Source organism: Papaver somniferum, chromosome 11 (assembly GCF_003573695.1).
Source record: "Papaver somniferum cultivar HN1 chromosome 11, ASM357369v1, whole genome shotgun sequence".
In the NCBI taxonomy this organism is placed as follows: domain Eukaryota; kingdom Viridiplantae; phylum Streptophyta; class Magnoliopsida; order Ranunculales; family Papaveraceae; genus Papaver; species Papaver somniferum.
The window spans coordinates 31,672,582-31,698,861 of record NC_039368.1 but is presented as its reverse complement, the minus strand read 5'-3'; the positions used below and the strand labels follow the sequence as shown (position 1 = coordinate 31,698,861).

General features: G+C 39.3%; 1 long non-coding RNA gene across 4 annotated transcripts; it reads left to right on the top strand.

Annotated features, from left to right (window-relative positions):
* Positions 1-272: 272 nt before the first annotated feature.
* LOC113320982 lies at positions 273-6,248 on the top strand. Of its 4 annotated transcripts, none has more exons than XR_003346389.1 (10): positions 273-770; positions 845-1,560; positions 1,721-1,929; positions 2,365-2,432; positions 2,571-2,662; positions 2,828-2,936; positions 3,374-3,439; positions 3,545-3,929; positions 4,039-4,745; positions 6,040-6,248. It is a non-coding gene; the product is annotated as an uncharacterized LOC113320982 (long non-coding RNA). The 4 variants fall into 4 exon arrangements; XR_003346390.1 differs by having other exon boundaries at positions 273-1,560; positions 3,545-3,625; positions 3,841-3,929; positions 6,040-6,245; XR_003346388.1 differs by having other exon boundaries at positions 273-1,560; positions 6,040-6,245.
* Positions 6,249-26,280: the final 20,032 nt, after the last annotated feature.

The window sequence follows — 26,280 nt, the reverse complement described above, 5'->3', positions numbered from 1 at the left end:
AGATGGTCTAATGGTCATTTAAGGGTCCTATCAAAAATTGGCTGCTCCCCGAAAAAATTGTTCACTGCTAAACTATAGGTTTACATTTTCCCTTGAGCCCAAGCCCATATATTTTGGGTCCACTGGGTGAACATCACCCTTTTATGATAACATTCTTAAGACAATCGAACGGCTTAAAATTTAAACTATCGAATCTAATATGAGTTCGTTACACAATATCACAAATAAATCATTCTTTTCTTCATTATCTCACTGTCTAAAACCCTCTCTGTTCAAAGCTCCCCTTAAGAGCCATGAGTTATCATTCCACAGTCTTAGATTTCTCAATATCCACCGAACCATCTATTCTCTACTCTAATCACTTCTCCTTCCATTGAGAAATCTCTGAAATTTGCACCAAATTGCCCACCAAAATCAACATCTCAAAAAAAAATTTGAGTAACCCCACTCCTTTAATTTTTAGTTTCAGTCGAGGTTTTACCAAACTCGGACGGTTGAACTCACTGCGTCATACTCGTTTGATTGTGTATTCTTCAGGTCCTACTCATGTGAATACTGTTGAAATTGAACAAAGTGAGGTAGAAGTAGCTGAAGGGTATACAATTACTCAATTCTGTGATAAGAATATTGATGTTTTCTTCAAAGAGGAACCACAAACTAAAGATTGGAGGAAGTTCTTTGTTTTTTTTTTGAAGCATGGAGGAAGTTGTTGTTGTTTAGAGAGGAATGGAGTCTATGGAGAAAGTACAGTGAGAAATTCTACAAGCAATGTATGTTTGCATTGGTTTGTGTGATTTTGTTTGGTTTCTTGAGGAATTGAATGTATTGTGGTTTCGAATTGTAGATTGATGATGAGATAGAAAGACATAGTAAGCTACTCAAAGAGATAGAGCAAAGCCCAGCAGATATCAATGCAGTTGTGGCTAAGCGGCGTAAGAGGAGTTTTTCCATATCTTACTCTACTGTCGGAGACTTATGATAGCTTGGATGAACGGGAACGGGACGTTAACCAAACAATTAACATTGCTCACTTAAATTTTACTGTTTGAATGGTTTTATGGACATATACGCATTCATACTCTAGTTGAGCTTGTGGAGGTACTTAACAATCTTGTAATTGGTACAAAAGTCTTGGAGCATGTGCACATGGCACCTTAAGAAACCTATATGTTCTCGTTGATTGTTCTGCTAAACATTGATTAATTGGTTCTTAATCAGAAATAAGTGATAGTAAGATGAAGTGAGCAAGAGAGATTGTACCGAAAAGAACTCTTGGTAAGCTGTTTCAGTTGGGAAATAATGAACATGATGCATTCATGCTCTAGTTGAGCTTTTGAAAATAATTAACAAGCTTGTACTTGGTACCAACATGTTAGAGCTTGTAGCATCAATATCTTATGAAACCCAGTATGACGTAATGTTGTTGTGAACTATTTTATGTTAAACTTCGGTTAGCACAGCTGCAAGGGGAATTTGACTAACGTGTTCAGAGGCAAGCAGAACTAGCAAGTCATGTTTACAGGCTTACTGAACGTTTCAGAAAATTTAGTAAGCAAGAAGGTATTTTAATCCCTAGTGAACTCTTGGAGCACCTTTTTAACTAAGGAATTAGGAATCTGGTTTGCATTACTTATTTTTCTTTTGTGAAATTCAAATTATGCTAGGCTGTAATTTTGCCAACTCTATGCGAGCTTATGGCAAATTTATCTTGTATGTACAGCAATATCCAGGCCAGGAGCTAGATGCCTCTTTGCAATCTGTGCTGCTTCAAGCTATATTTGACGATATACTCAATTCTCCATCGCTAGATGCGGCATGTGAGAAGATCAAAAGTTTAGGAAAAGAAAAAGAGAGCTTGATTCCTCATTGATCTTGTTGATAAATAGTGCTTGGGGAGCAGCAAAAGAATCACCAACCATGAAGAATGAGGTAGACCCAAATAACCTTGTTTACATGATATAAATGAAAAATTAACCTTGTTTCATTCTATTTATCATCATTTATTCCAGAAACTGAAATGCAAAGAAAATTGTTATTACCATGATGAAAGCACCTCTTGGTTACATGATAGTTATTTTAGTTTTTCATTAGACCTGGATGCTCTGGAGCATTGTAGTTTGGTTACAATCTTGTCATATTGTTATTATAACTGGTCGTGTAAGAACAATCGTGGAAAGGTCTTATTGACGTGTCCGCCGAAGATGCTTAAATGTGTTTCACCTTCAAAATAGAGTATAATCCATACATCATCTCCTGAACTTTGCCAATTGCCTTCTTGGTGATACTGTCATCTTCAACCTGCATAAATTTTTTAGATGATTGGCTTTCCACAAACTAAAAGTTTGTCTTTGTCATTGCATCAAGGGTCAAAGACATAATTTATCACCAACATAAAGTCACAAATGCAGCCTGGTTACATTGATTATGATAAGGTACTAAGTTTTGAAAGCTGTTTGCTGTTGCTCAGCTTGTTCGAATTTAATTATTGACTGTAACACAAGTTCACAAGCATAGGAGTACCTATTTCCGCAGAAAATAACCTGAACTTAATAATTAATTTCCATTACCAGTTGGAGAATACGCTACACTTTTCAGGCCAAATCTGATAGTTGCTGGTGCAAGTGCTTATTCACGCTTCTATGATTGTGCACGCATTCACCAGGTAAACTACATTAAGTACAGCCAAACTCAGTTAACCTTTTTTTCTTCTTCCCAGTTTGGAGTTTTCTTGATAAGAAGATTTCATTGCCAGTTGCTAATACTCTCTAGTCCTCAGTGATATCATTTCATTGAACCTTGCCATCTAATATTTCATTCTGTCTTGAAGGTCATGTATGACTATGAAGACAAAATTAATCGGGCCGTCTTTCCTGGTCTTCAAGGAGGTCCGCAGAATCACACAATTACTGGATTAATTAGCAGTTGCACTGAAACAGGTTTGCATACTGATCTGACTCTTCTTTAGATAATTGGATATTTATATTTATCATGGCAGCCTGTCCTTTGTTTTCTATTTTTTGTCCTTCCTCGTTCTAGTGGATGAACATGAATTTAAGCCGTCTATGTTTTCCATATTGAATGTCACTATTTCTTCAAAAGGTAGATGAACACAAACACACATTAGCATCTCCTTAAAGCATTGTCCTGTAGAAAAAAGACATTCATTCCGTGTATTTTATGTGTTACTTTACAGTTTCTACCTTGGTTGACTTACCCGGTCAACATTTTGGTTTATAATGTCAACATTCATTGATGTTGTAAATATTTGTACTTTTGAGATTCACTGGACTAGATTTGTTGATTTCGTTGATATTTAAGTGTTTTCTTGGAGCTGTGTAAGCATAAGTCATGTAGATTAAATTATATGATGCAGGCAATTACCCTGGAGTACAAGGCTTATCAAGAACATGTTCTCAAAAATTGCTCACAGTTTGTGGAAGTAAGGCTTTTACATGGTTATATTCCTTTAAAATTAAAAACTAATACGCACCATGCTCTCTCTTAACGTTTATTTTCTTATGTTATGACATGTTAATTCTTGAAGACCTTGAACGCATTGGGATATGACCTTGTTTCCGGTGGTACTGAGAACCATCTACTAGTCTTGGTCAATCTGAAAAACAAGGTTAGTAGGAATAACGTTCCACTTTAATTCCTCGAAATTCTGAATGAACATTGCTGTCTAGTACCCTGTTCCGTGGAATACAATAGAATGAAAGTTTGTACTCTATGGTTATGTCTTGTCAATATTATGTAGCATGTCCAACAGCTTGATGGAAGTAGATGCTCATGAGTTTCTTCTTTATGTCTTATATTCTGCGGGGGTATTGATGGCTCAAGAGTTGAGAAAGTAATGGATATTCAGCTGCTAACAAGACCACTGTTCCTGGGGGATGTGACTACCATGGTTCCTGGTGGCGTTTGAATTGGTAAACATATCCTTGAAATTTAGAGTACATGGTATCGAGTAATGACTTATAATTAGGTAAACTGCAAAAATCTGGCTTAATGAAATTCTTCGTCTATGTTGTGATTCAGGAAACCCTGCTCGGATTACTGGATAGTTAGGCACCCTGATCATGTGAGGAAAAACAAAAACCAATTGGTAAGATTGGTGTTGCCCGGATTACTGGATAGTTAGGCACCCTGAGCCATCTTGAGGTGGCATTCAAAGTGTGGAGGCCGGTGAGGGTTAGTCCCGTATATGAGTGCCCCAGGGACGAGATGCATATTATCAGAGGATGGGACGAGATGCGTATTATCAGAAGATGGCCCAGACTTAGGGTTAAGTGTTTCCAAGAGTAACCAAGCTTTCCAAGCCTTACCAATTGGCTGATCTTATGTCCCAAATTTTTTTCCTTATAAACTATATTTACAGAGCTGCAATTACGGATGTGGGACTATTAATTTTGTTAATTGTGTCTAAAAAAGGAAGTAGGAATTACCAATAGGTACTATTACAGTGGTCTTAGTTAGTGGCAGGTCCACCCACTAAAACCCAGTAATTGGAGGTCCATAATAAAAAGAAAACAACAAAATTGGACCTAAAACTTTATCCCCTGGTCATGTACACGTGTGGAACATATGAGGACGTATTTTTAAATATCGAAAACACCCTTAAGTATATAAAAGCAGTAACCAAATCCATTTTTTCTTCATTTTCTCGATCTATTCTTTTTCTTCTTCATTTTCTCATATGTGCTTTGGTGAAGAGCTCCGGCTATGAAGATCTCCTGAGGTATCTTGTAAGTTGATTTACCTATATTGATCTTTAATTATTTTAAGTTTCTTCTTGATTTTATCTTAATCTGAGATCCAAATCTCTTGATTTCATGGAGAAAAATTCAAAATTCAGATTTTAGGGTTCCGAAAAGAGGAATTTAATTCGTTTTTTTTTTTTTTTTTGTATTTACGATCTTCATGCTTGATTCGTTAATTTTTTACTTCAATTTTGGTAAAAATCCTTCAGATCTAGATAGAAAGTCATGTTTTATGTTCATTTCATTAGTAGATCTGATGTTTTAATTCCATTTTGTTGGTCTTTGGTTTGTTTTTAGTTTGTTTTTGTGTATTAATCATCAATACGTATATTATGTACTGGTGGTTTTTGATGAAAATAGTCCAGATCTAGTTATAAAATCATGTTTTACGTTTGTTTCGTTTGTAGATCTGGTATTTTAGTTTCATTTTGGTGGCTTTTGGTTTGGTTTCAGTTTGGTTTTGTGTATTAACCATCAGTACGTATATGACGTACCGATTTTTCTGTGTTTACAATGCTTCTATATGTTTGGTTTCAGCTTTTGCTTGTGTATTAAACATCAGTACGTATATGATGTATTGTTTTTATGAATCTTGATCGTAATTATTCGATTTTTTGGTTAGATTACGATGGTTTTAACTTATTTCCGTTCTTTATTTTCTCAAAATCATACTTATTTGTTGTTTCAGGGGTATTATCCATCAGTACATATGTTGCATACTAATACAAACTACTTTTGATTCTATTTTATTCTTAGTTTTATCACTTGTTGTTTGATCCATAAGTACATATCTTCGATACTCAAATAAGATTTTCTCGATTCTGTTTTTTTGATAGATTCATTGCATGTAGTTGTTTTTTAGTTCATGAATCAGCAGTACATATGTGGCATACTTATACGAACTGCTTTTGGTTATGTTTTATTCTTAGTTTTATCACTTGTTGTTGTTTCATCCACAAGTACATATATGCGATACTAAAATAAGACTATCTCGATTCTGTTATTTTTTTTGCCATGGAGTTGTTTTATATAGTGAATTAACAGTACATATATTAAATACTGAAAACTGCTTTTTGAATCTGTTTTATACATAGATTTTAGTCAGTTAATTCTTATGATTTTGGCAATGCATATATGGAATACCGAAATAAAATTGAACCATCGTTAGGTAATATTAATTTTGATGTTTGACATATTACTTGTATTGTTCATTTTTATCTATTATTCATATATGGATTGTTGTTGTGTTTTAATTGTTACATTTTGGTCACATTTACAGGTTCAATATGTCTACTGTTAAGAAGAGTGTTGGCGCTTTGGGAGGACGCGGTCCAATGGGAGTGGAACACTAGAGAGATCCTGTTTTTTGTAGTATATGAATTTTTACATATATGTAGTGAAAAATTTCATTTTAACCCGTTTCTTTTAAGTACATCATATATGTATTGCTGAATTATATTGTAAAAAACAACTAAAATAAGTGATAAACTTACGCAAATAATGAAATTTAACCTGCAAGCAGTGTAGCAGATATGTACCCAAATTATGTAAGCAGTGTAGTAGATATGTACTCAAATTATGTAAGCAGTGTAGCAGATATGTACTCGAATTTGTAAACAGTGTAGCAGATATGTACTCAATATAATGAGCATGTAGACACACATGTTTGGTAGTCGAGGGTATTATGGCCATTTCCATGTTTTAATTAATTTTGGACCTTCGGATAAAAGAAAATTCTAGTAGGACCCTACTATAAATAACTACATGGGCTTAGGACCAAATAGCAAATTTTCCAAAAAGGAAAGGAAACCAGGGCCATATTTAAGAACACTAATTTTGGGCATGCCTAAAACTTTCAAGGCATACAAAGGACTAGTCCTAACTTGGGTGACCTTATAAGGGGTACCCTATGGGGTGGTTCAATTACCTATATGCCCTTAAATTCTCTAAATTACTACTAATCTATCCCTATCCCTAATACAAAAACCTATAATCAATAAACCAAAATCAGTTTCATATCCCTAACCCCTTCTTCTTCCTCCTCCACAACAGCCGAACCCTTCTTCTTCCTTTTTTTTTCATCGTATCATCGCGGAAATTTAATCGTCGATTCGTGAAAATTTAGTCGACGATTAAACTCATCTATATAATGGTTCGCCGTAAGCCAGTATCTCGTTCTAATCGAGCGATTGAACAACCCATTGAAGAAGAAGAAGATTTAGAGAGTGAAGAAGAAACTCAAAATCAACCACAAAATCAACCGGAAGAAGAGATTGAAGAAGAACCAACTCCACAAATGAGAATAAGAAGGTTAGTCTTACAAACCCATCTCGTATTTGATGTTTTTGATTGGTTTGATTGATTTAATTCGTCAAAATCATGTTTCTGCGGCGGTTACATGGTATGGTTCGGCGCAAAACAAATCTTAGATGTGCGTCGAGCTGTTCTTGAAACTGAACCCTGAAAGTGCATTTGAACGGCTCGGCGTATATCTGAAATCCGTTTTGAGCCGAACTTGGTGACACAGAGACTTATACTTAGGATCGGCTTATTCGATGGTGTTAGTTTTGTGCCGAATATGTTTTGTGAATTTCAGAAATTTTGCATGTGCGTAGGATCGGCTTGTATGGTAGTATTAGTTTTGTGCCGAATAATTGTTGTTTGAATTTTCTGAATTTTTGCATGTGTATAGGATCGGCTCATATGGTAGTACTAGTTTTGTGCCGAATAAATGTTTGAATTCATAAGTCTAGATTCGGCTTATTCGATAGTATTAGGGTTGCGCCGAATATCATTGTTAAAATTTCATAAATTTTACTAGTGTGTAGGATCGGCTTATTTATATGATATCATGTTGCGCCGAACACATGTTTGAGTTCATAATCATAGATTCGGTTTATTCGACGGTATCGGTTGTGAGCCGAATATATAGGATCGGCTAATAATTTTGCATGTGCGTAGGATCGGCTTGTATGGTAGTATTAGTTTTGTGCCGAATAATTGTTGTTTGAATTTCAGAATTTTTGCGTGTGTATAGGATCGGCTCATATGGTAGTACTAGTTTTGTGCCGAATAAATGTTTGAATTCATAAGTCTAGATTCGGCTTATTCGACGGTATCGGTTGTGAGCCGAATATATAGGATCGGCTAATAATTTTGCATGTGCGTAGGATCGGCTTGTATGGTAGTATTAGTTTTGTGCCGAATAATTGTTGTTTGAATTTCAGAATTTTTGCATGTGTATAGGATCGGCTCATATGGTAGTACTAGTTTTGTGCCGAATAAATGTTTGAATTCATAAGTCTAGATTCGGCTTATTCGATAATATTAGGGTTGCGCCGAATATCATTGTTAAAATTTCATAAATTTTACTAGTGTGTAGGATCGGCTTATTTATATGATATCATGTTGCGCCGAATACATGTTTGAGTTCATAATCATAGATTCGGCTTATTCGACGGTATCGTTTGTGAGCCGAATATATAGGATCGACTAATAATTTTGCATGTGCGTAGGATCGGCTTGTATGGTAGTATTAATTTTGTGCCGAATAATTGTTGTTTGAATTTCAGAATTTTTGCATGTGCTTAGGATCGGCTTGTATGGTTGTATTAGTTTTGCGCCAAATAAAGGTTTCGATTCATAAGTCTAGATTTGGCTTATTCGATAGTATTAGTGTTGCGCCGAATATTATTGTTAAAATTTCATAAATTTTACAAGTGTGTAGGATCGGCTTATTTATATTATATCATGTTGCGCCGAATACATGTTTGAGTTCATAATCATAAATTCGGCTTATTCGGCGGTATCGGTTGTGAGCCGAATATATGGGATCGGCTTATAATTGTTTTGTGGTATGAGCCGATCCACTCTCTGTGTAAGCTAATAAAAATTTCAAGACATGATTCGGCTCATATGTGTTATTTCGGGTAAGCCGAGCCTTCTTATTTTCTTACAAGTTTTTGGCTTTCCAAATCTCTTTGTTGTTCGAATTAGTCTTATAACTTTCATACTTGTGTCAGGACCAATGCAGCTACAAAGAGGAAGAAGATGGAGATAACACCTTCTACTTCTAAAACTCCCGATCCTAGAGGAGGAGGTAAGAAAAAATTGGGAGCGGGAGGTAGAGGAGGAACTTTAGAAGAAGTAAAAATTGAAAGACAAGTAAGAATTGAAAGACAAGAAGAAGGAATAGCTGAAGATGAAGAAGTTTATGATAATCAAGAAGTTTTTGATAATCAAGAAGTCCAAGTTAACACCTTTACTTGATGATCCATGTGAAGAGGATCTGGGCTATATGGATTGGTATAACCAAATTTCTCATCCTTCATTATCAATAAGAAAAGGCAAAAGATATCTGATAAGGGGAAGGCGAGGCCAATCAAGATCACCAACAAGTCTACTTCCGAAGATGTATTCAAGGCTTTCAAGGTTATGGTAAGAATGACTTCACTTTATACTGTTTTCATATATTAGTTATGGTAAAAATTTCTTCAACCTCATGGTTATAAGTTGTTCTCAAATGAAAAATAGGTTGCCGCGGGTAGGGAGATGTTGAAGAAAATGAAGGCCAAACTTGGTTGCAAAACAACAATGACCGTGGAAGAACAAAAATACCTCATCGACAAGTGGGATGCAATCATCAACAAAGGACAAGGACCCGAGGAACCCGAACAAAGGCCTACCACTAAGAGGTCTCGACAAGTTGGTGAAGGTACAAGCCAAGTTGGTGCTACCGTCCAACCCGGTAATGATGCGTCGGAAGATGAATACCAAGGTGGAAGAAGAGGTGGTCGTGAACTAAGAAGAGGGGTCGTGGTTAAATGCCCTTTTATGTACACTTTTATGGTACACTTTTTCTTAAGTTTTAAGTACACTTTTATGGTGTTGCAAACACCTTTGCTTTAAGGTGTTGAACTTTGTTTTTAATGGTGCTGGGATTGGGTTATGGACACCGTCAATTTCATGTTTTAATGAATAGCTTAACAGTTATGTGCCGAATTTACAGAGTTCGGCTTATCCTCTAATGTTAGTTACACGCCGAATCATTTGTCCTTCAGGTTCGGCGCATTCGATAATCACATTATGTGCCGAACTATGAACATTTACAGGTTTCGGCTTATACGATATCCTCAATATGTGCCGAACCGCGAACAATATTTTAACCCAAAAATTAACAAATTCATGTTCGGCTCAGACGATAATCATATTATGTGCCGAACCTTGAACATAAGAGGTTTCGGCTGATACGATATTCTCCATATGTGCCGAACCAGTAACAATATTTCAACCCAGAAATTAAAAAATTATGTTCGGCACATACTAATTTGGATATGTAAGCCGAATTAGTAATGATTCTATTCCGGGCTATTCAGGATGTTGTTCGGCTTACTATGAAACTTTCATATAAGCCGAACTAGTGTCTAGCAAAAGGGTGGGAATTGGAAATTATAGGTTCGGCGCATTCAGTAAACAGATTCAGTAAGCCGAACCGTTCATCAATTGGTAGATTCGGCTCATGGATGTGATCCGAACCTCAACCTGTTTCGCCGAACCATGATTCATAATCTAAGAAATCAGCCATTTGGGAATCATTGGTGTAGTTGATGTGTATTTTCCTAGGTTTTTTAGATGATATATGACCCTCCTCATCCTCCATTGAATCAAGAATTATAATTTTCTCACTTTCTCCTTCTCTTTCTCTCCTTCTTAACCAAACCAAAACTTTGATTTTTTTTTCCTCATATTTTTCATCTAAACAACTCTTATAATTCTGAAAATTATCTTAATATCTAAACAAAATATTTAATCACTAATCAAGATTATTAACACTAATACGTAAAGGGCAGATTTGCCATTAAAAAAAAATTGGGTTAAGGGATTATCTGATTTTGCTATTCAACAACCTTTTTTGTCTTCATTCAGTATGCCTTGAAAGATTTTGGTATGTCCAATATTATGGTTCATATTTAATATTAAGACCACCGCCAAGCAGGCCAGGCCCATTAAATTTAGCAAACAGACTTGCAGCCGTAAGAAAAATTTGCAAATCAAGACCATAACCATTTGTTTTCTGGCTGACTCGAAATTTATATCTTACTCGTATTAAGCCAGATATATATCTGACTCGAATTTTTCAGTTTTTTTCATTTTTTCCTTTCAAATTCCTCTTGATGGAACAGCAAATGGGAGAACTAAAAAGGGAACCCTAGATTTCCTTGATCTCTTTCAAATCATCTTCTACATGTCTTTTGAAAATTCAACTCATCTTCAATTCATCCGAGTTGGTGTTGAGGATGGTAGAGATTTTGTACGATTCTGTGGAGTTTGTGTTTGTGGATGATGCTGTTCATTGAGAATATACGTCGGAGATATAAGTTAGTGACAACTGGAGATATAAGCTAGTGGCAACTGCGGTGGTGATGGGTGGGACATTAGTTTTGAGATAATGTCAAGAGATAGTGCTGTGAAATAGTAGGAAGAAACTGTAGTGATCTAGTGAATGTGCAGTTACATTTTGTTGTTTGTGACTGACAGGAATTACTTTAGTCAGAACAAGAATGCAATATAGGTACGAACTTCAGCAGAAGATTTGGAAGAAGAAAAGAGGTGCTGTTTTGGAAAAAAAAGTAGAGGAACTTGCAATGCCAATGGTCGGATGCAAGATGCACGCTGGAATTTGATGATGGAAGGATCAAATGTACTACTAATCTGCTCTATCCTATACTTGTTTGTTGCTTCTCTAGGATTAGGCTACATCCGCTAATTCATATATTTTCCCATACTCGTCTTGTTGATTAAACTACATTAAGTACAGCGAAACTTAGTTGACCTTCTTTTTTTAGTTTGAGTTTTCTTTGGCATCTTTGGACTTGGGCAATGTGAAATCATTGCCAGTTGCTAATACCCTCTAGTCCGCAGTGGTATTATTTCACTGAACATTGCCATCTCACTCATTATATTCTCAACCTATTGATAGGATAGAATATGCATATACGGGTCTGCCTACCAACTGGAAAATAATTTTATCACGTATTTGTAGGTGTGCAGCAAGCAAAAAGATATATCGTTGGCAGATATCGCTCACATCAGTGGGCTTGTTGCTGCTGGGTCATCTCATCTCCATCTGAGTTATCCGATGTGGTGACCGCTACAGCACATAAATTGATAAATCCCTTGGTCGACCACGTGGAGCGATGATTTTTTACGGAAAGGGGTTGAAGGAAGTCAACAAACAACGCAAAGAGGTCGGTTTTAATCAGAGAAGGCAAATTTTTATCATTAGGAACCCTAGTTGTACTTGCTTTTATATCCTTTTAGGTGTTTATGTGTGCTTTTGATTTCCAATGGAGATTTCACATCTAATATTTCATTCTGTCTTGAAAGTCATGTATGACTATGAAGACAAAGTTAATCGAGCTGTCTTTCCTAGTCTTCAAGGAGGTCCACTCAATACCATAATTACTGGAATAATTAGCAGTTGCTCTGAAACAGGTTTGCATACTGATCTGACTCTTCTTTAGATTATTCATCATGGCAGCATGTCCTTTGTTTTCCTTTATTCATCCTTCTCGTTCTAGTGGATGAACATGAATTTAAGCCGTCTGTATTTTCCATATTTGAATGTTACTATTTGTTCAAAAGGTGGATGCACACACACGCACACACATTAGTATCACCTTAGAGCATTGTCCTGTAGAAAAGAAGACATTTGTTCCGTGTACCTCATGTGTTACTCTAGAGTTTTTACCTTGGCTCGCTGATTTACCCGGTCACCAATTTTGGTTATAATGTCAACATTCACTGATGTTGCAAATATTTGTACTTCTGAGATTTGCAGGACTAGATTTGTCGTTTTTCTTGGAGCTGCATAAGCAACACCCAGAATACAAGGCTTATCAATAACAAGTTCTCAAATCTAGAACACTGTTCCTGGGGATGTGTCTGCCATGGTTCCTGGTGGCATTCGAATGGGTTATAAGCAAGAATAAAGTACTCCTGGCTTTGAATTTCATTTTCTTCATTCAACAACTGAATTATATGTATATTATTAAAATTCCTCCAAAAGTTTAGGAGGAAAAACAAAAACCAATTGGCATGATTGGTGTTACTGGATTACTGGAGTAAGGCACCCGGAGCCAAGCATCCAAGCGTGGATGCCAGTGGGGGTAAGCCCCATGGATGGGCTCAGACCGGCAAGAGTAAGCATCCAAAGCGTGGATGCCAGTGGGGGTTAGCCCCATGGACGACATGGATTGTTTGATGGCTTACAAGAGTGATCGAGTTTTCCAAGCCTTAACAATTGGTGATAGTAAGTCCGATGATTTTTCCTTATACAATTGACTAACAAACCCGGAATTACCGACGTGGGATTATTATTTTGCAAATTTTGTCTAAAAAAGGAAAAGAAACTAGGGGCAAATAGAGTTTCGGACGTGCTAAAATTTGGTAAGACCATCGTTACGCGGGCCGGATATTATCTATCTGGCCCGTAAGTTAGGAGCAAACCCCACCAAACAGTCCAGGCCCAATAAAGACGAACAGTAACTTCAGTAAACCTCTTCCCCGTAACAAGAATTCACATCTCGACGGCTGTAAATGGCTGGTGTAATGGCTTGCCAATTCCTCCGACGATAACTCAAGATTGTGCATTTTTGCGCTTCCAGCAGCCAAACTTTGCATTTTTCCGGTGAACCCAAAATACGGCAAACTACCATAAAACATAACAATAATCATCCAAAAGCAATCAAGAATTTATATATCATTAATAATCGTAGTTACTGTAATTGAGAAATTTAACGCAAGATAATTCCAACTATTACACAGAAGCAAACCAGATTTATCACCACCACTGCATACAAAATCCGCACACAATTTCAAAAAAATCAAACATAAAAGTAGAGATTTCCACCGAAACCAGGGCAGGTAGAATCTAGAAGTATACAGAATTATTATTATTATGAACTCCACCACCTGTGACAACTTCTCCGCCACACTAGCGCCACCACCTCCTCCTCTAATGTGCGGCGATGATACAGCCTTTAAATCCTCAATATTTGCATAACTCTTCCTGGCCATGATAACACCACCACCTTGTTTATCTGCACCACTTGCTGATTTACTTCCTCCTCCACTAAGTCATAATTTTGAGTAGTCTTTTGATTTTGATGACGGTGGTGGCATTTGTAGGAATTTTCTATGTTCATACGATTAATAACCTGACAGAACACAAAGACATTGCATTTGACACCCTGCAATTTTAGAGAGCTACTTGCCGGGATTTCTCTACACACTGTACCAAAATGGCTACAATTACCGGACAATGTAATCTCTGGTTTAACCTGACCAGGAGGTTTCATGTCTTTGTACTTTAACATGATATTAAAGCTTAGAGCCTTTTCAATAGACAATAGTGAACGAGATACTTCTGCTACGTAGGGTTCACCTAGAGGATGTCTAATTTTTTCATTAATGGACTGAAAATGATTTTCATAAAATAACTTACATGTAATAGAGACGGCTGAAAATCCACCAAATATTAACTAACAACTTTTTAGCAATGTATATGTGTGTATATACAGATGAAAAACCAGACATCTGGATGCACTATTAGCTTTTGGAACCTCAAGCAAAGATTGCACGTCTCTATGCAAGTTCTTCCTTCATTACCAGGATATATTTCTCAGAAATGCGAAATGGTGCTTCTGCACGAGTATTTCTTCCACTAAATGTGATACCCTGAAAACCTGCCCATAAATTTCTCTTCGGCAAACGCCCAATATTTGGACCAATCACTTAATTTTAACTACCCAATTATAATGTGATTATTTATGTGGACTATGTCAGTCAGAGTATTAGCAAACCACATTAACCTCCATTTCTCTAGAACTAATCTCTACAACTAATGTACGAAATACATGAATATTACACCGCCAAACAATAACCCACATTCACCATGCATGACGGGAGTGGAGAAGTTACATATTTTATGACTCTTCCGGAACACCAATGGATATCCCTTTTAAATATCACTGGTAAAGGTCAGTGCAAGAGAAAAACACCAATTAATACGAGGCCAACTGCTTCATGCTTTCACCTCTATTATCTTAAAAAGCTTTGCTAATAGATAACGTAACTAATTCTGAATTCCTGATTGTACCTTGTACCAACAAGAAAACAAAGAGACTCCCAGACAAAACCAAGTCTGCATAGTAATATCCTCAACCATGATTTTGATTTTCATTGTTGAGGGGTGAATTTATGTTTGAGATTTTACCCATCCTAGCTAGCCAAATGGCCTTACTTTACCAAGAATAGTAAGAGAGAGTTCTCTTTCCATTGTACTTTGTCCTTCTTTATATAAACTTTCCAAAAGCCCCTTCCTTTTATGACATCATGCCATGTGTCCTAAACTTCTTTAATTACTATTAATGTCATTCCTTCCCTAATAAAACCTCATTCTTTCCTATTAATTCCTCCTTTGTCCTTTCCATCTAATAGACAGTTTCTTGGTGGACTTAGGCTTTAGTTCCCATGTCCCATGTTGCGCTTGCCTCCCCTTTGAGGGCACACTAACCAGGCTAAAGGGGTAATATTTTTCATGTATCAACATTAGTCCCCTGACTATTGGGTCAATTGTTAAATGACCCGATAGTCAAATCATCCTTTACTTTCGATCTCCACGCGTCACAAACAGCGGGACGGTTGCTATGTCACTTATGATGACACTTCCTCTATATATAGATGGTGTTCCTTACATTCGATTATCTGCCTCAAACACTTCATTTTCCATTTTTGCTTCTTCCCTAGGATACTTTACTTAAATGGCTCATTCCTTCATGGGTATGTTTTAACCTTAGCGCTTATTCCTGCGCTGGTTTCAATGTTCAAAGAGGCGGAACTGGTGCGCCTGTTGTTAGTTAAGGCCGAAGTTGAGGCGCTTCGTGAACACAGATTAGCGAAAAGGGACTACATGCGCGTCCAGTTTGCGGAACGTCATGAAGTGCATCAGGCGGCTCAGAGGGCCGGACACATGACACCTACCATTCAACATGTTTTAGATGATGTTGTCACGGCTCGGTATGCTGCCAACTCACTTCTCATGGAGTCCTCACTAATGACATCAACTATAGATCATGTCATCGCTGATTGTCGTTCGTGTACCTCTGATCAAGTGACTTTGCGGCTCCTGGGGTACACTCTGTCTTTAGCGGCTGTCTCAACGCTCGTAAACTTGCTCTATCCCAAAGATGAGCTCGCGCGTCTACTAGTGTTAAGAGCAGAGGTGGAGGTACTGTGGTCTCTCAGGAGAACTCGTTTAGACAAGGCACGTAGGGAGTGTGATGAACATGAAATCACCCTTGCGCTTGCTCGTAATTCAAGAGGTAAGGGAAAAGTTATGCGGGACATCCGCAGATTGATAAGCGACGCTAACTGGGAATTATCTCAGGCTGTCATTCAGTGTGATGAGGGGCATTTAATGGCGGAAGTCGTGGATATGGACATTTCCCATTGTCGTGAGCTAATAATCGGTTAATGCTGCGTGTCGGCGACTTATTTTGCTAGCTTTTTCTTTCGTGCACTAGTTTTGGGATTCTGTCTCTTGTGGACTTCTTTTTGATGTTAGTACTATTTATTGCTTGTTTATGTGCTTCTCTTCCATGTTGCTACTTTCCCTACCCTTCTTGTGTTGTGGGTGTTTCCCTGCTGGTCTTTGATCTCTGAGTCCTCAGACTCGTTTCAAGTTTGACTTCCCTCTAGGAAATACCTCAGTGCTTCCTGGGGGGGCATAATCTCCTGTACTTCATGGTCAATGTGGATCGACATGTATCTCCACGTGTAAAGAGAGAAAAGGGGGTATGGATGGTAACTACATCGTGAGTCACGCCATTTACATTTATATACAGTTCTTCTCCCTAATGTGCTTACTAGTTTCTTTTTAATTTCATTTTTTTCTTCTCTTAGTCAATCGTATTGCCTTCATGGCCAACTCTCTTCATGGGTATGTGTTATCTTTGGCGCCTGTTCCCATGTTGGTTTCGACGAGATTCAGGCGCTGTGAGTTGAAGCGACTCTGTTTGTGAAGTCTGAAATCGAGGAACTTCGAAAGAAGATGAAGGTAAATAGAGATGCCAAGCGTGAGAACTTTAGGTTACAACATGAGGCGTATCAGACTGCTCGACAAGCTGAACCATCAGGTCACGTGTCATTGGACATCCAGCGAGCGCTGAACGAGGCTACTACCGCTCGTGATGCGCCCAATCAATTATTCGCAGATTCTGGGATGCTGATGGCTACTATAGATCGCGTCATTTCCGATTGGCATCTCTGGATTTACAATCAGATAGCCTTACCGCTTCTTGGGCATACACCGACCTTGGCGGTCGCGTCTATGCTCGTACCTCACCCCTATCTTTAGGATGAGTTGGCGCGCTTATTAGTCTTAAAAGAGGAAGCGGGTTTGTTATGGAAGCCTCGGCTAATTCGTCAAGATAACGCTCGAAAAGAGTACGATGACCATCAGGACACTCTTTCGCTTACTCGTGAAGCCGGGGCTGAGGGTGAAGTTATTCAAGACATCTATCATTTAGTGCGTGAAGATGATCAGGATCTTCGCTTGGATACTGCCCAGTGTGATGCCGGACATTTGATGGTGGAAGCTTTGGATGCGGATATTTCTCGTTATCGGGCATTAATGGCTGATTAGGTTGTGTGTCCCTCTGTAGGGTTGTCTTTTCATTTTGACGCTTGGTTTCCCTTTAATGTTTGTTCTGAATCAGTATGAATAGTTTTTGCTTTTTAAGTTGGAGGGTTGTTCTATTCCCTTTCTCTCCTCTCTCTCTTTTCTTTTTAAATGTGATTACTCCCTCTCTCTCATATTTCTCTGTTATTTTATTTTTTTGTGAGAAGGGCACGCGTACTCCCTCCCTGTTTTATGAGGGGGTTACCGCTGATAAAAGAGGGTTAACGCCCTAGTAAAACACACATATTTCCTCTTCTCTTTATGGAAACGGGGGAGTAGGGTGTTATTGAAACGCGCCTACTCCCCCCTCTTCTTATTGAAGAGGTGTTGGTTGGGGTGCGCGTTAGTGGAACTCGCCTACTCCCCCTCTCTTTTCGTTGAAAGGTTGTTGGGTGGGGTGGGCGTTAGTGGAACGCGCCTACTCCCCCTATTTTTGTTGAAAGGGTGTTGGTGGGGTTGGCGTTAGTGAAAAGCGCCTACTCCCCCTATTTTTGTTGAAAGGGTGTTGGGTGGGGTGGGCGTTAGTGAAACGCGCCTACTTCCCCCTCTTTTTATTGAAGAGGTGTTGGGTGGGTGGGTGTTAGTGAAACGCGCCTACTCCCCCCCCCCCCTGTTTTTATTGAAGAGGTGTTGGGTGGGGTGGGCGTTAGTGAAACGCGCCTACTCCTCCCTCTTTTTTTTGAAGAGGTGTTGGGTGGAGTGGGCGTTAGTGAAACGCGCCTACTCCCCCCTTTTTTTGTTGAAAGGGTGTTGGGTGGGGTGGGCGTTAGTGAAACGCACCTACTCCCCCCTCTATTTTTATTGGAAGGTGTTGGTTGTGGTGAGAGATAGTGAAACGCGGATACTCCCACCCCCACCCCCTCTTTTTATTGAAGAGGTGTTGGGTGGGGTGGGCGTTAGTGAAACGCTCCTATTCTCCCCCTCTTCTGGATTGGCCTTAGCATTCTCTTCTTAGATTTTTCAGTCGATAAGGCGCCTTTGGCTGACCTGAGAACTTTTGTAGATTTTCCAGTCGATCAGGCGCCTTTGGCGGACCCGAGACCTATTGTAGATTTTCCAGTCGATCAGGCGCCTTTGGCTGACCCGAGATCTTTTGTAGATTTGTCAATCGATCAGGCGCCTTTGGCTGACCGGAGACCTTTTGTAGATTTGTCAGTCGACCAGGAGCCTTTGGCTAACCTGAGACCTTTTGTAGATTCACATCACTTTTGATAACTTACTTTTATTGCTTGAAGCAAATGTTTATACATTGAGGGGCTTAGGCATGGAATTTTTTCATCCATTTACTGTTGATGGGCGTTTTGACCTTGGTTCCGTCCATGCGCCTGAGCTTATAGTATCCGCTTTCTACTACTTTTCTTATATTGAATGGGCCTTCTCAGTTAGCGGAAAACTTACCAGCGCTAGCATTTCTTTGTATGCGAGGGGCGATTTTTAGTACCAGGTTATCTGTCTTGAAGGTTCTCTCCTTCACGCTTTGGTTATAGTAGTTGGTTGCACGCTTCCTGTAAGCTTCTGCGAATCGTTTTGCACGCGCTCTTCATTCTTTTATCGTATCTAGGTGCGCAAAACGATTTATCTCGTCTGGTGTGTTGTGACTGGAAATCGCTACTCTTGCCGATGGGATCTATATCTCTGCCTGTAGTATCGCGTCTTCTCAGTAGACTTAGTGAATAGGGTGATGCCCCGGTGGAGCTGCGCTTCGAGATTCTGTATGCTCAAAGTGCTAACGGAAACTGTTCGTGCCACTCCCTATGGTGATCATGCACTGTCCTGCTGAGGATTCGGATGAGCGTCTTGTTTGTCGCCTCAGCCTGCCCATTTCCCTTTGGGTAATAAGGGGTTGGCGTATGAAGCCTTATGTTATACTGGCGGAGCAGATCGAGTACATCCTTATTTACAAAATACTTGGTATTATCTTCCCTAATTATCATGGGAGCGCCGAACCTATAAATGATATGCTTTTTGATGAACGCGGCCACGGTTGCTCCACCGTAGTCTTTGAGAGGTATCGCTTCTACCCATTTATATTTGTTGCGCTTTGATGACGTTGGGTTAATTGGTCCTATAAGATCAAGCCCCCAACTATGAAACGGCCATGGCGTCACTATGTTGTGTAGCTGTGTGTGGGGCGCTTGGATCATATTTGCATGCATTTGCCAACTCAAGCATTTGCGGACATGTTCTGCGGTATCGCTTTTCATGGTTGGCCAGTAAAACCCACCTTCATAAATCTGGAGGAACAACTTCCACATTCCTTGATGCTCGGCGTCATGTAACCGTGTCATTACCTCCGCTGCTTCATGATCTGACATGCATCGTAGTATGGCCCCGATGTAGCTTCTTCGATAAAGGATGTCGTCGTGTATGAAGAAACGTGCAGATTTATTTTGGATCTTCAGAGCCGCTTGCCTTTCACTAGGCGACTTTCCATGTTGAATTAAATCTATGTAAGGCTGTCTCCAATCTACTCCATCAGATGTACAGACCTCTGCCGGTTGTGGTGGAGACTGACAGTCAGCGCAGCTGTCTTGGAGGGATGCTGCTTGAGTGGACATGCTTGGCCAGTATACCCCTAATCTCTGAAGTTTTCGGTACAGGTGAACGGCGCCAGTTTGTCCACAAGTCTCCGTGTACAATTCCTGGAGTAATTTCTCTGCCTCCCTCTTATTCACGCACCTTGCGATTGATCCTCCGGTAGTATAACTCCCCTTGGATCAATACAAAATGTTTCAAGGCCTGGGTGGGCACTACCCGATCTTCGTCCATCCTGGTAAGGTCTTTGATATATACTCTTCTCCAGTCGTCTGCCTCTTCGAATGCCAAATCTTTTTTCCATATGCTAGGTAGGTCTTTTCTTCGTATTGTGACCGTACCCTCTTCTTCACCATTTAATTGCACTTTTCTTTCTAAGGTTGCCAAGGCGTCTGCGTGTTTATTCCCACCTCTGCCAGTATGGTCGATCGTTGACCCTGTTTGATTCATCAACCTTTGAGCCTCTGCCCGGTAATGTGCTAGGTGTGGTTCTTTGACGTAGAAATCGTCATTCACTTTATTTTTCACGAGCTTTGAATCGCCTTTAACTTCCACGCTTCCTAGATTGAGTTCCTTAGCCATTTAGATTCCTAGGATTAATGCTTCATACTCGACGACGTTATTACTGCACGGGAAATCCAGTTTCAACGAATACGAGAGTAACTCGCCTTTTGGGTCTTCAAGCACTACTCTGGCTCCCCCGACGGTGCCGTACGATGACCCATCAAAGAACATGGTCCAAGGTTTGTCAGTATCCTTGACTGCCACTTCTCTAGGTAAGTATTCATGTACCTCATCGTCCCCTTCTCCTGGAAACATAGTCATTAAGTCGCCGATCGCTTGTCCTCTTACTGCTTTGGGTGGTTGATATTTGAGTTCAAATTAGGACAGTTGTAGTAGTCATCGAGCAGTCCTTCCGGTTAGGACAAGTTTGGACGCCAAATAAGCTATGGGGTTTGTCGCGGCTACCACGATGGTCTCATGTGTCAAGAGATAGGGTCTCGGTTCCTGTGTTGCATAGATAAAGGATAGGCATGCTTGCTCCACGCGCGGATATCTCGACTCCGCATCCATTAGGACTCGACTGACATAATAAATAGGTGATAGCACTTCCCCTCCCATGTCTTGTGCCAGGACTGCACCTATCGCTGAATTGGTGAACGTCGTGTAAAGGTAGAGGGGGGCTCCTTTAATCAGCGACTTGAGAACCTTAAGCCCGACAAGGCATTGCTTCAATTTTTCGAATGCGACGCACTGTATCTCGCCCCATACAAAAGCCACTCCCTTCTTTAATAAGGGGACGAACGCAATCATTAGTTGCGCTAAACCCGGTACGAAGCGTCGTATGTACGATATCCGTCCAATGAAGGCTTGTAACTCCTTTGCATTTGATGGGGGGGCCATGGTCATGATTGCCTCGACTTTACTCGGGTCTACCTGGATTCCTTCATTGGTTACCACAAAGCCTAAGAAATTCCCCGATCCCACGCCGAAGGCGCACTTGAGAGGATTCATTTTGATCTTGAACTTTCTGCACCTCTCGAAAGCCGCCTTTAGGTGGGAGATGTGGTTTTCGGTTGCTTGAGTCTTGACCACGATATCATCAACGTAAACTTCTACTGTTTTGATGTAAATCATTGAATATGGAGGTCATTGCGCGTTGGTACGTGGCCCCCGCATTTTTGAAGCCAAATGGCATTACTACGAAGTAGAAATGTAGCGCCCCCAAAGCTAGCAACTGACTAATCCAAGAGATTAACTAAATAAAGAGGCACTAAGGATCTAAATCATTACTTACACAATAAATTAAAAAATCGGCTGCAAAACTCAACCGTAAAAACTATCCCCTCTCTGATATATATATACAAGAACTACTCTCAAGTGATACATATACAATACTCATTTGGCTTGCAAATAGAATACACAACATAATAAACATAACAGAAATTAACTAATTAACAAAGTCAAATCCTCGAAGCTTTCGCTGCGCAACTCTGATCTGTCTCTGAAAGTGGGAAAGGGTGAGCACATCATCCCTAGAAGGGGTGCCCAGCAGGAATAACACTTAACTTTAAAGAAATCATGAGCAAGATTTGGAAAACAATTCATGTTTTCCCAAACATCAAAGTGACCAAGTCACTGGAAATGCACAAACAATGTATATGGACAAACTCCTTCTTCAAACAATTTATATTAGTGATGCCGGATTTTTCCACACCTACACAGCTATATTGATGCCGGGTTGTTCCACACCTAATAAGCATAAAAGTTAAATGTAAATAGATATAAATATGGAGCGTATCATATATAACACACGTGGAAATTCTCATTTCCCATACAATTCATAATGACAAACATTATAAGTCCTTTCCAATTCATGGAAAGATTCAAATAATCAACAGAACAATCATAATACAAACTAAACAATGTATGAAATGCACAAATAGACAATGCATGAGTTTGTAAAACATAAACTTTTGTAAAAAAAAAAAACAACAATGGTTTCAGAAGAGTTAAAAGTATTCCCACCTCTTTTGATGACAAGCCTCGCCTACCTCGAGATCCACTGGTTCATCCTTTGAATCGATCGTTGTTAATAGACTAACTGTTAATCATACAAGCACTCTAAGAATCTAGCCAAAATGGCTCACACAAGGCTCATAACATAATTTCATATAAATTCCAGTTATAAATTAAGTGAACTAATCCAGTTATAAATTAAGTGAACTAACTAATGGTTCTAATTCTATTAATAGTTCTATAATCTGGTAATAAGTAATATTGGGATAACATGATATCTACTTATCCAAATATGGCCAAATTGGGTGCAATCGGAAATTACTCGAAAAACACTACAACTTTGCAGAAGGAACCAAAATCTATTTCGGACCATAAGGGGTCCAAATCATCTAAATATTAAATCTGGCTCTAAACCTAGCCCACTGGGCCTCAGCTTGACCGGACCGCCAAACCGGCCCATTAACCTGGTCCAAACCTACCCCTTATGACTTGGTCTGATTCTGATTCATATGACTCGCTCGACTCAACGAGTCGACTCAGTCATTCTAACAAACACTTGGAGGACATTTTCAGATCTTAAAACTACTAATACACAGCACAAGGGTCAATGTTTCGGGTTTATAAATAACTCATATTTCATCCAAATTGAACACCTAATATCTCTTTTGAAAGACGGGAGCATCCTCTACAACTTTTTAGTTACGAAGAAACATCAACTATGATCCGAACGTACTTAGAAAAGTCCATTAATATGGTTACTCACCGTTGTGTCCAGATTTCAGTTGCAATGGTCCATTTTCTAGACTCCATAAATCACTCGTTTCTCACCCAAAATGAATAAGCTTTACATCAACAGAAAATACACGTAACAGGCTACAATATACGTTCGTAAAGATATGTCCAATTAACTAATTAGGGTACCTAACCAAGTGTATACATATTGGCAGGTAAACATTTAATTTCACATAAAATCATGAATTCATAACTAATTATACAAATAATTCTACTCCATTCTCATTAATCTAATGCAACCCAATCATCATAAACTTACTAGGAATGTATTTAAAGGTTACCTTCATTAGTTTAGTAAGTTTCTATCATCATCATCATCATCAACCTTCTCATCAAGATCACCATGAACAACATTTAATTAACTATCTTCTACAACAAATCCAACCAAGAATGCTATGACCCTCACTTATCTTCCATCTTACTGATTCTACTCAACTTCTTCCTAATCTTTGATATGTTTAAATACTATCTTCTAACGTAATCATCGTCAACCTCTCTTACCTAATTTCTCACAAGCTAACTCAAAAGAGTCCCCTGATTATAACAAGTTCTATATATAGTTCTTCTACAAAAATTCTAACCGCAACACCTCCTACTTCCTCTAAACTAACACCTCCTGCTGAATTTCTAAAGAAGATAAACTCAAAATAATATAAATATCTAGTTTACATAATCTTATTAATTAGCTAATATAATTCTTAAATTAATTTAACCTAAACGTGATTAGATAATAATTTAACCCTAACATAATGAGTAAGTTTCACTATAGAAAGTCCAAATAAAACTAAGGTACAACCCTTTTTACCAAAACAAAGTCCTGGTCAGGCAAGTCAACGGAGAACGGTCAACGTCGAAGTCAACACCGGTTGACTTTTATCAAACTTCGATATCCAAATTTCCGAGTGTGATATCTTCTTCGTCCTGTATCCAATTTGCGCGTTCTTGTAATCCATTTCGCATAACTTTTCGGGATCTATTTAACGGTACTAATTTCGTATCTAAATCGTTGTTAGATTAATTTCTATTTATTAACGTTCAGTGTTAAACTAATCGAGTTATTATCGGCTAATTCGTTATTTGACCAGTCTAATAGCGTTGACGAGCTTGAGGGTCCTTACAAGAAATTTCCGTATGGAGTTTGGAATGCAGTTGTCTTTGCGTCTGACGGATCCACTTTTATCTGGTTATACCCACTGAAGCTATCCATGAAGGAGAATCGTCACCCCCCCCCCCCCCCCCCCCCCGTTGCATCTAGCGTCATATCGATAATAGGAAAGGGGAAGTCGTCTTTTGTGCACGCTCGGTTTAGATCCCTATAGTCAACGCATCACCTTATCTTTCCATTTTTCTTCGTCACAGGCACAATATTGGCTAACCAGGTCGGATGTTGGATGGGTTTGATGAATTTAGCCTCCAGTAAGTGCTCCACCTCTTCCTTTATTGCTAGAGTTGTGGCCCTTGGGAACTCCCTACTCCTTTGATTTACTGGTTTGAACTCAGGTGACACTCCAAGAGTGTGAGCTACGAGCTCGCTATCGAGTCCTGGCATCTCATCATAATCGAAGGCGAAGACATCTTTGTAGTCTCTTAGTAGAGCGATTAGTGCTTTCCTTTCTTCCTTGTTCAAGCTTTTGCTTATCATGATAGGGCGCTTGTGTCCTTCCGTTCCTATATCAATTTCTTCTATTCCATCCATGGTGAGGTCTCTGGGCGTTCGTTCTTCTGTGGTTCTAGTAGTTGCATCTGTAAGATGATATCGGAATTCCTCGTTATCAACCATGCTATAGGATAGCTCAGCCAATACTTGTTCTACACTTTCAAAGGGAGCTTCCGTTTTGTCTCTTGATATTTCTGCGCAATCTTGTTCATTGGCGGTCACTCCCTCAGTTAATTGCTATAATCGATATACATACCCCCCATCTAGCTTAGAGAATCGTTGGAATCTGGGTTGTTCCTATTACTTCCTCTTTTTTTCGGCAGGGAATACCATCCTGGATGGGATAAACATAGACTTTGTTGGCTTCGATTCTTCTTCTTCTTCTCCCCATTTAGGTAACTGGATGAGTTGCACTTCAGGTACTTAATTTGCTTCCTTCGGTTCGTCATAGAAGATTGTGTCCGCCATGTAAGCTTCCTCTGGGTCAAAAGGATTGCTAGTGGTTGGAATCCTATACTGCTTGCCTCTTATGTTAGTCTTGACGCATTTGTGGTATGTTGAAGCCACTACCTTGTGATGGAGTAAGCATCCTCGCCCTAGCAATACGTGGAACATGGTGTCGTATTCTAGCACATAAAATGGCGTGGGCGCTCGGATATGGCCGATCTTCATGACCAGGTTAAGGATCCCAATAGCTTTCTGAGCATGTCTTCCGAATCCTTTCACTGTTGTGACTCGCATTCTGATCGCGAATCTTTGCACACATAGGATGTCTAGCGAATGCATAGAAATTAAGTTCAGGGACGCGCCTCCGTCTATAAAATCTCTTTTTAGCGGTTGCTTGTTAATGTACGTTGTCAAGTATAAGGGCCTAAGGTTCTCCTCGGGGTAGCAGATATATTCCTCTGTGAACACGATCGCCTCTTTGGGAAGGAGACCACATGGCTTTCCTGCCGCTATAGCCCTAGATACTTCTTTGATCTAATTCTCACTGAAACCGGGGGAGTCGAAGAACTATTGAGCCAACACCATTTTGTAAAACTGATTAGCTACGCCTTCTGCATTCTCGAACGCTGGGTTTTCCGTCTCGGCTTCACATGCTTCCTCGTTATCTTCCCAAGGCCTCCAAACATCCCCACTTGGATCATGGGAGAGCATCATGACTTGGTGCTGGAACCATTCTCCGAATTGCCCATCTCGATCTCTCCTATCTCCAGATTTTTCTGGAACAATCTCCGCAGATTGTAGCAATCGATTGTAGGGTGTTGTATCCT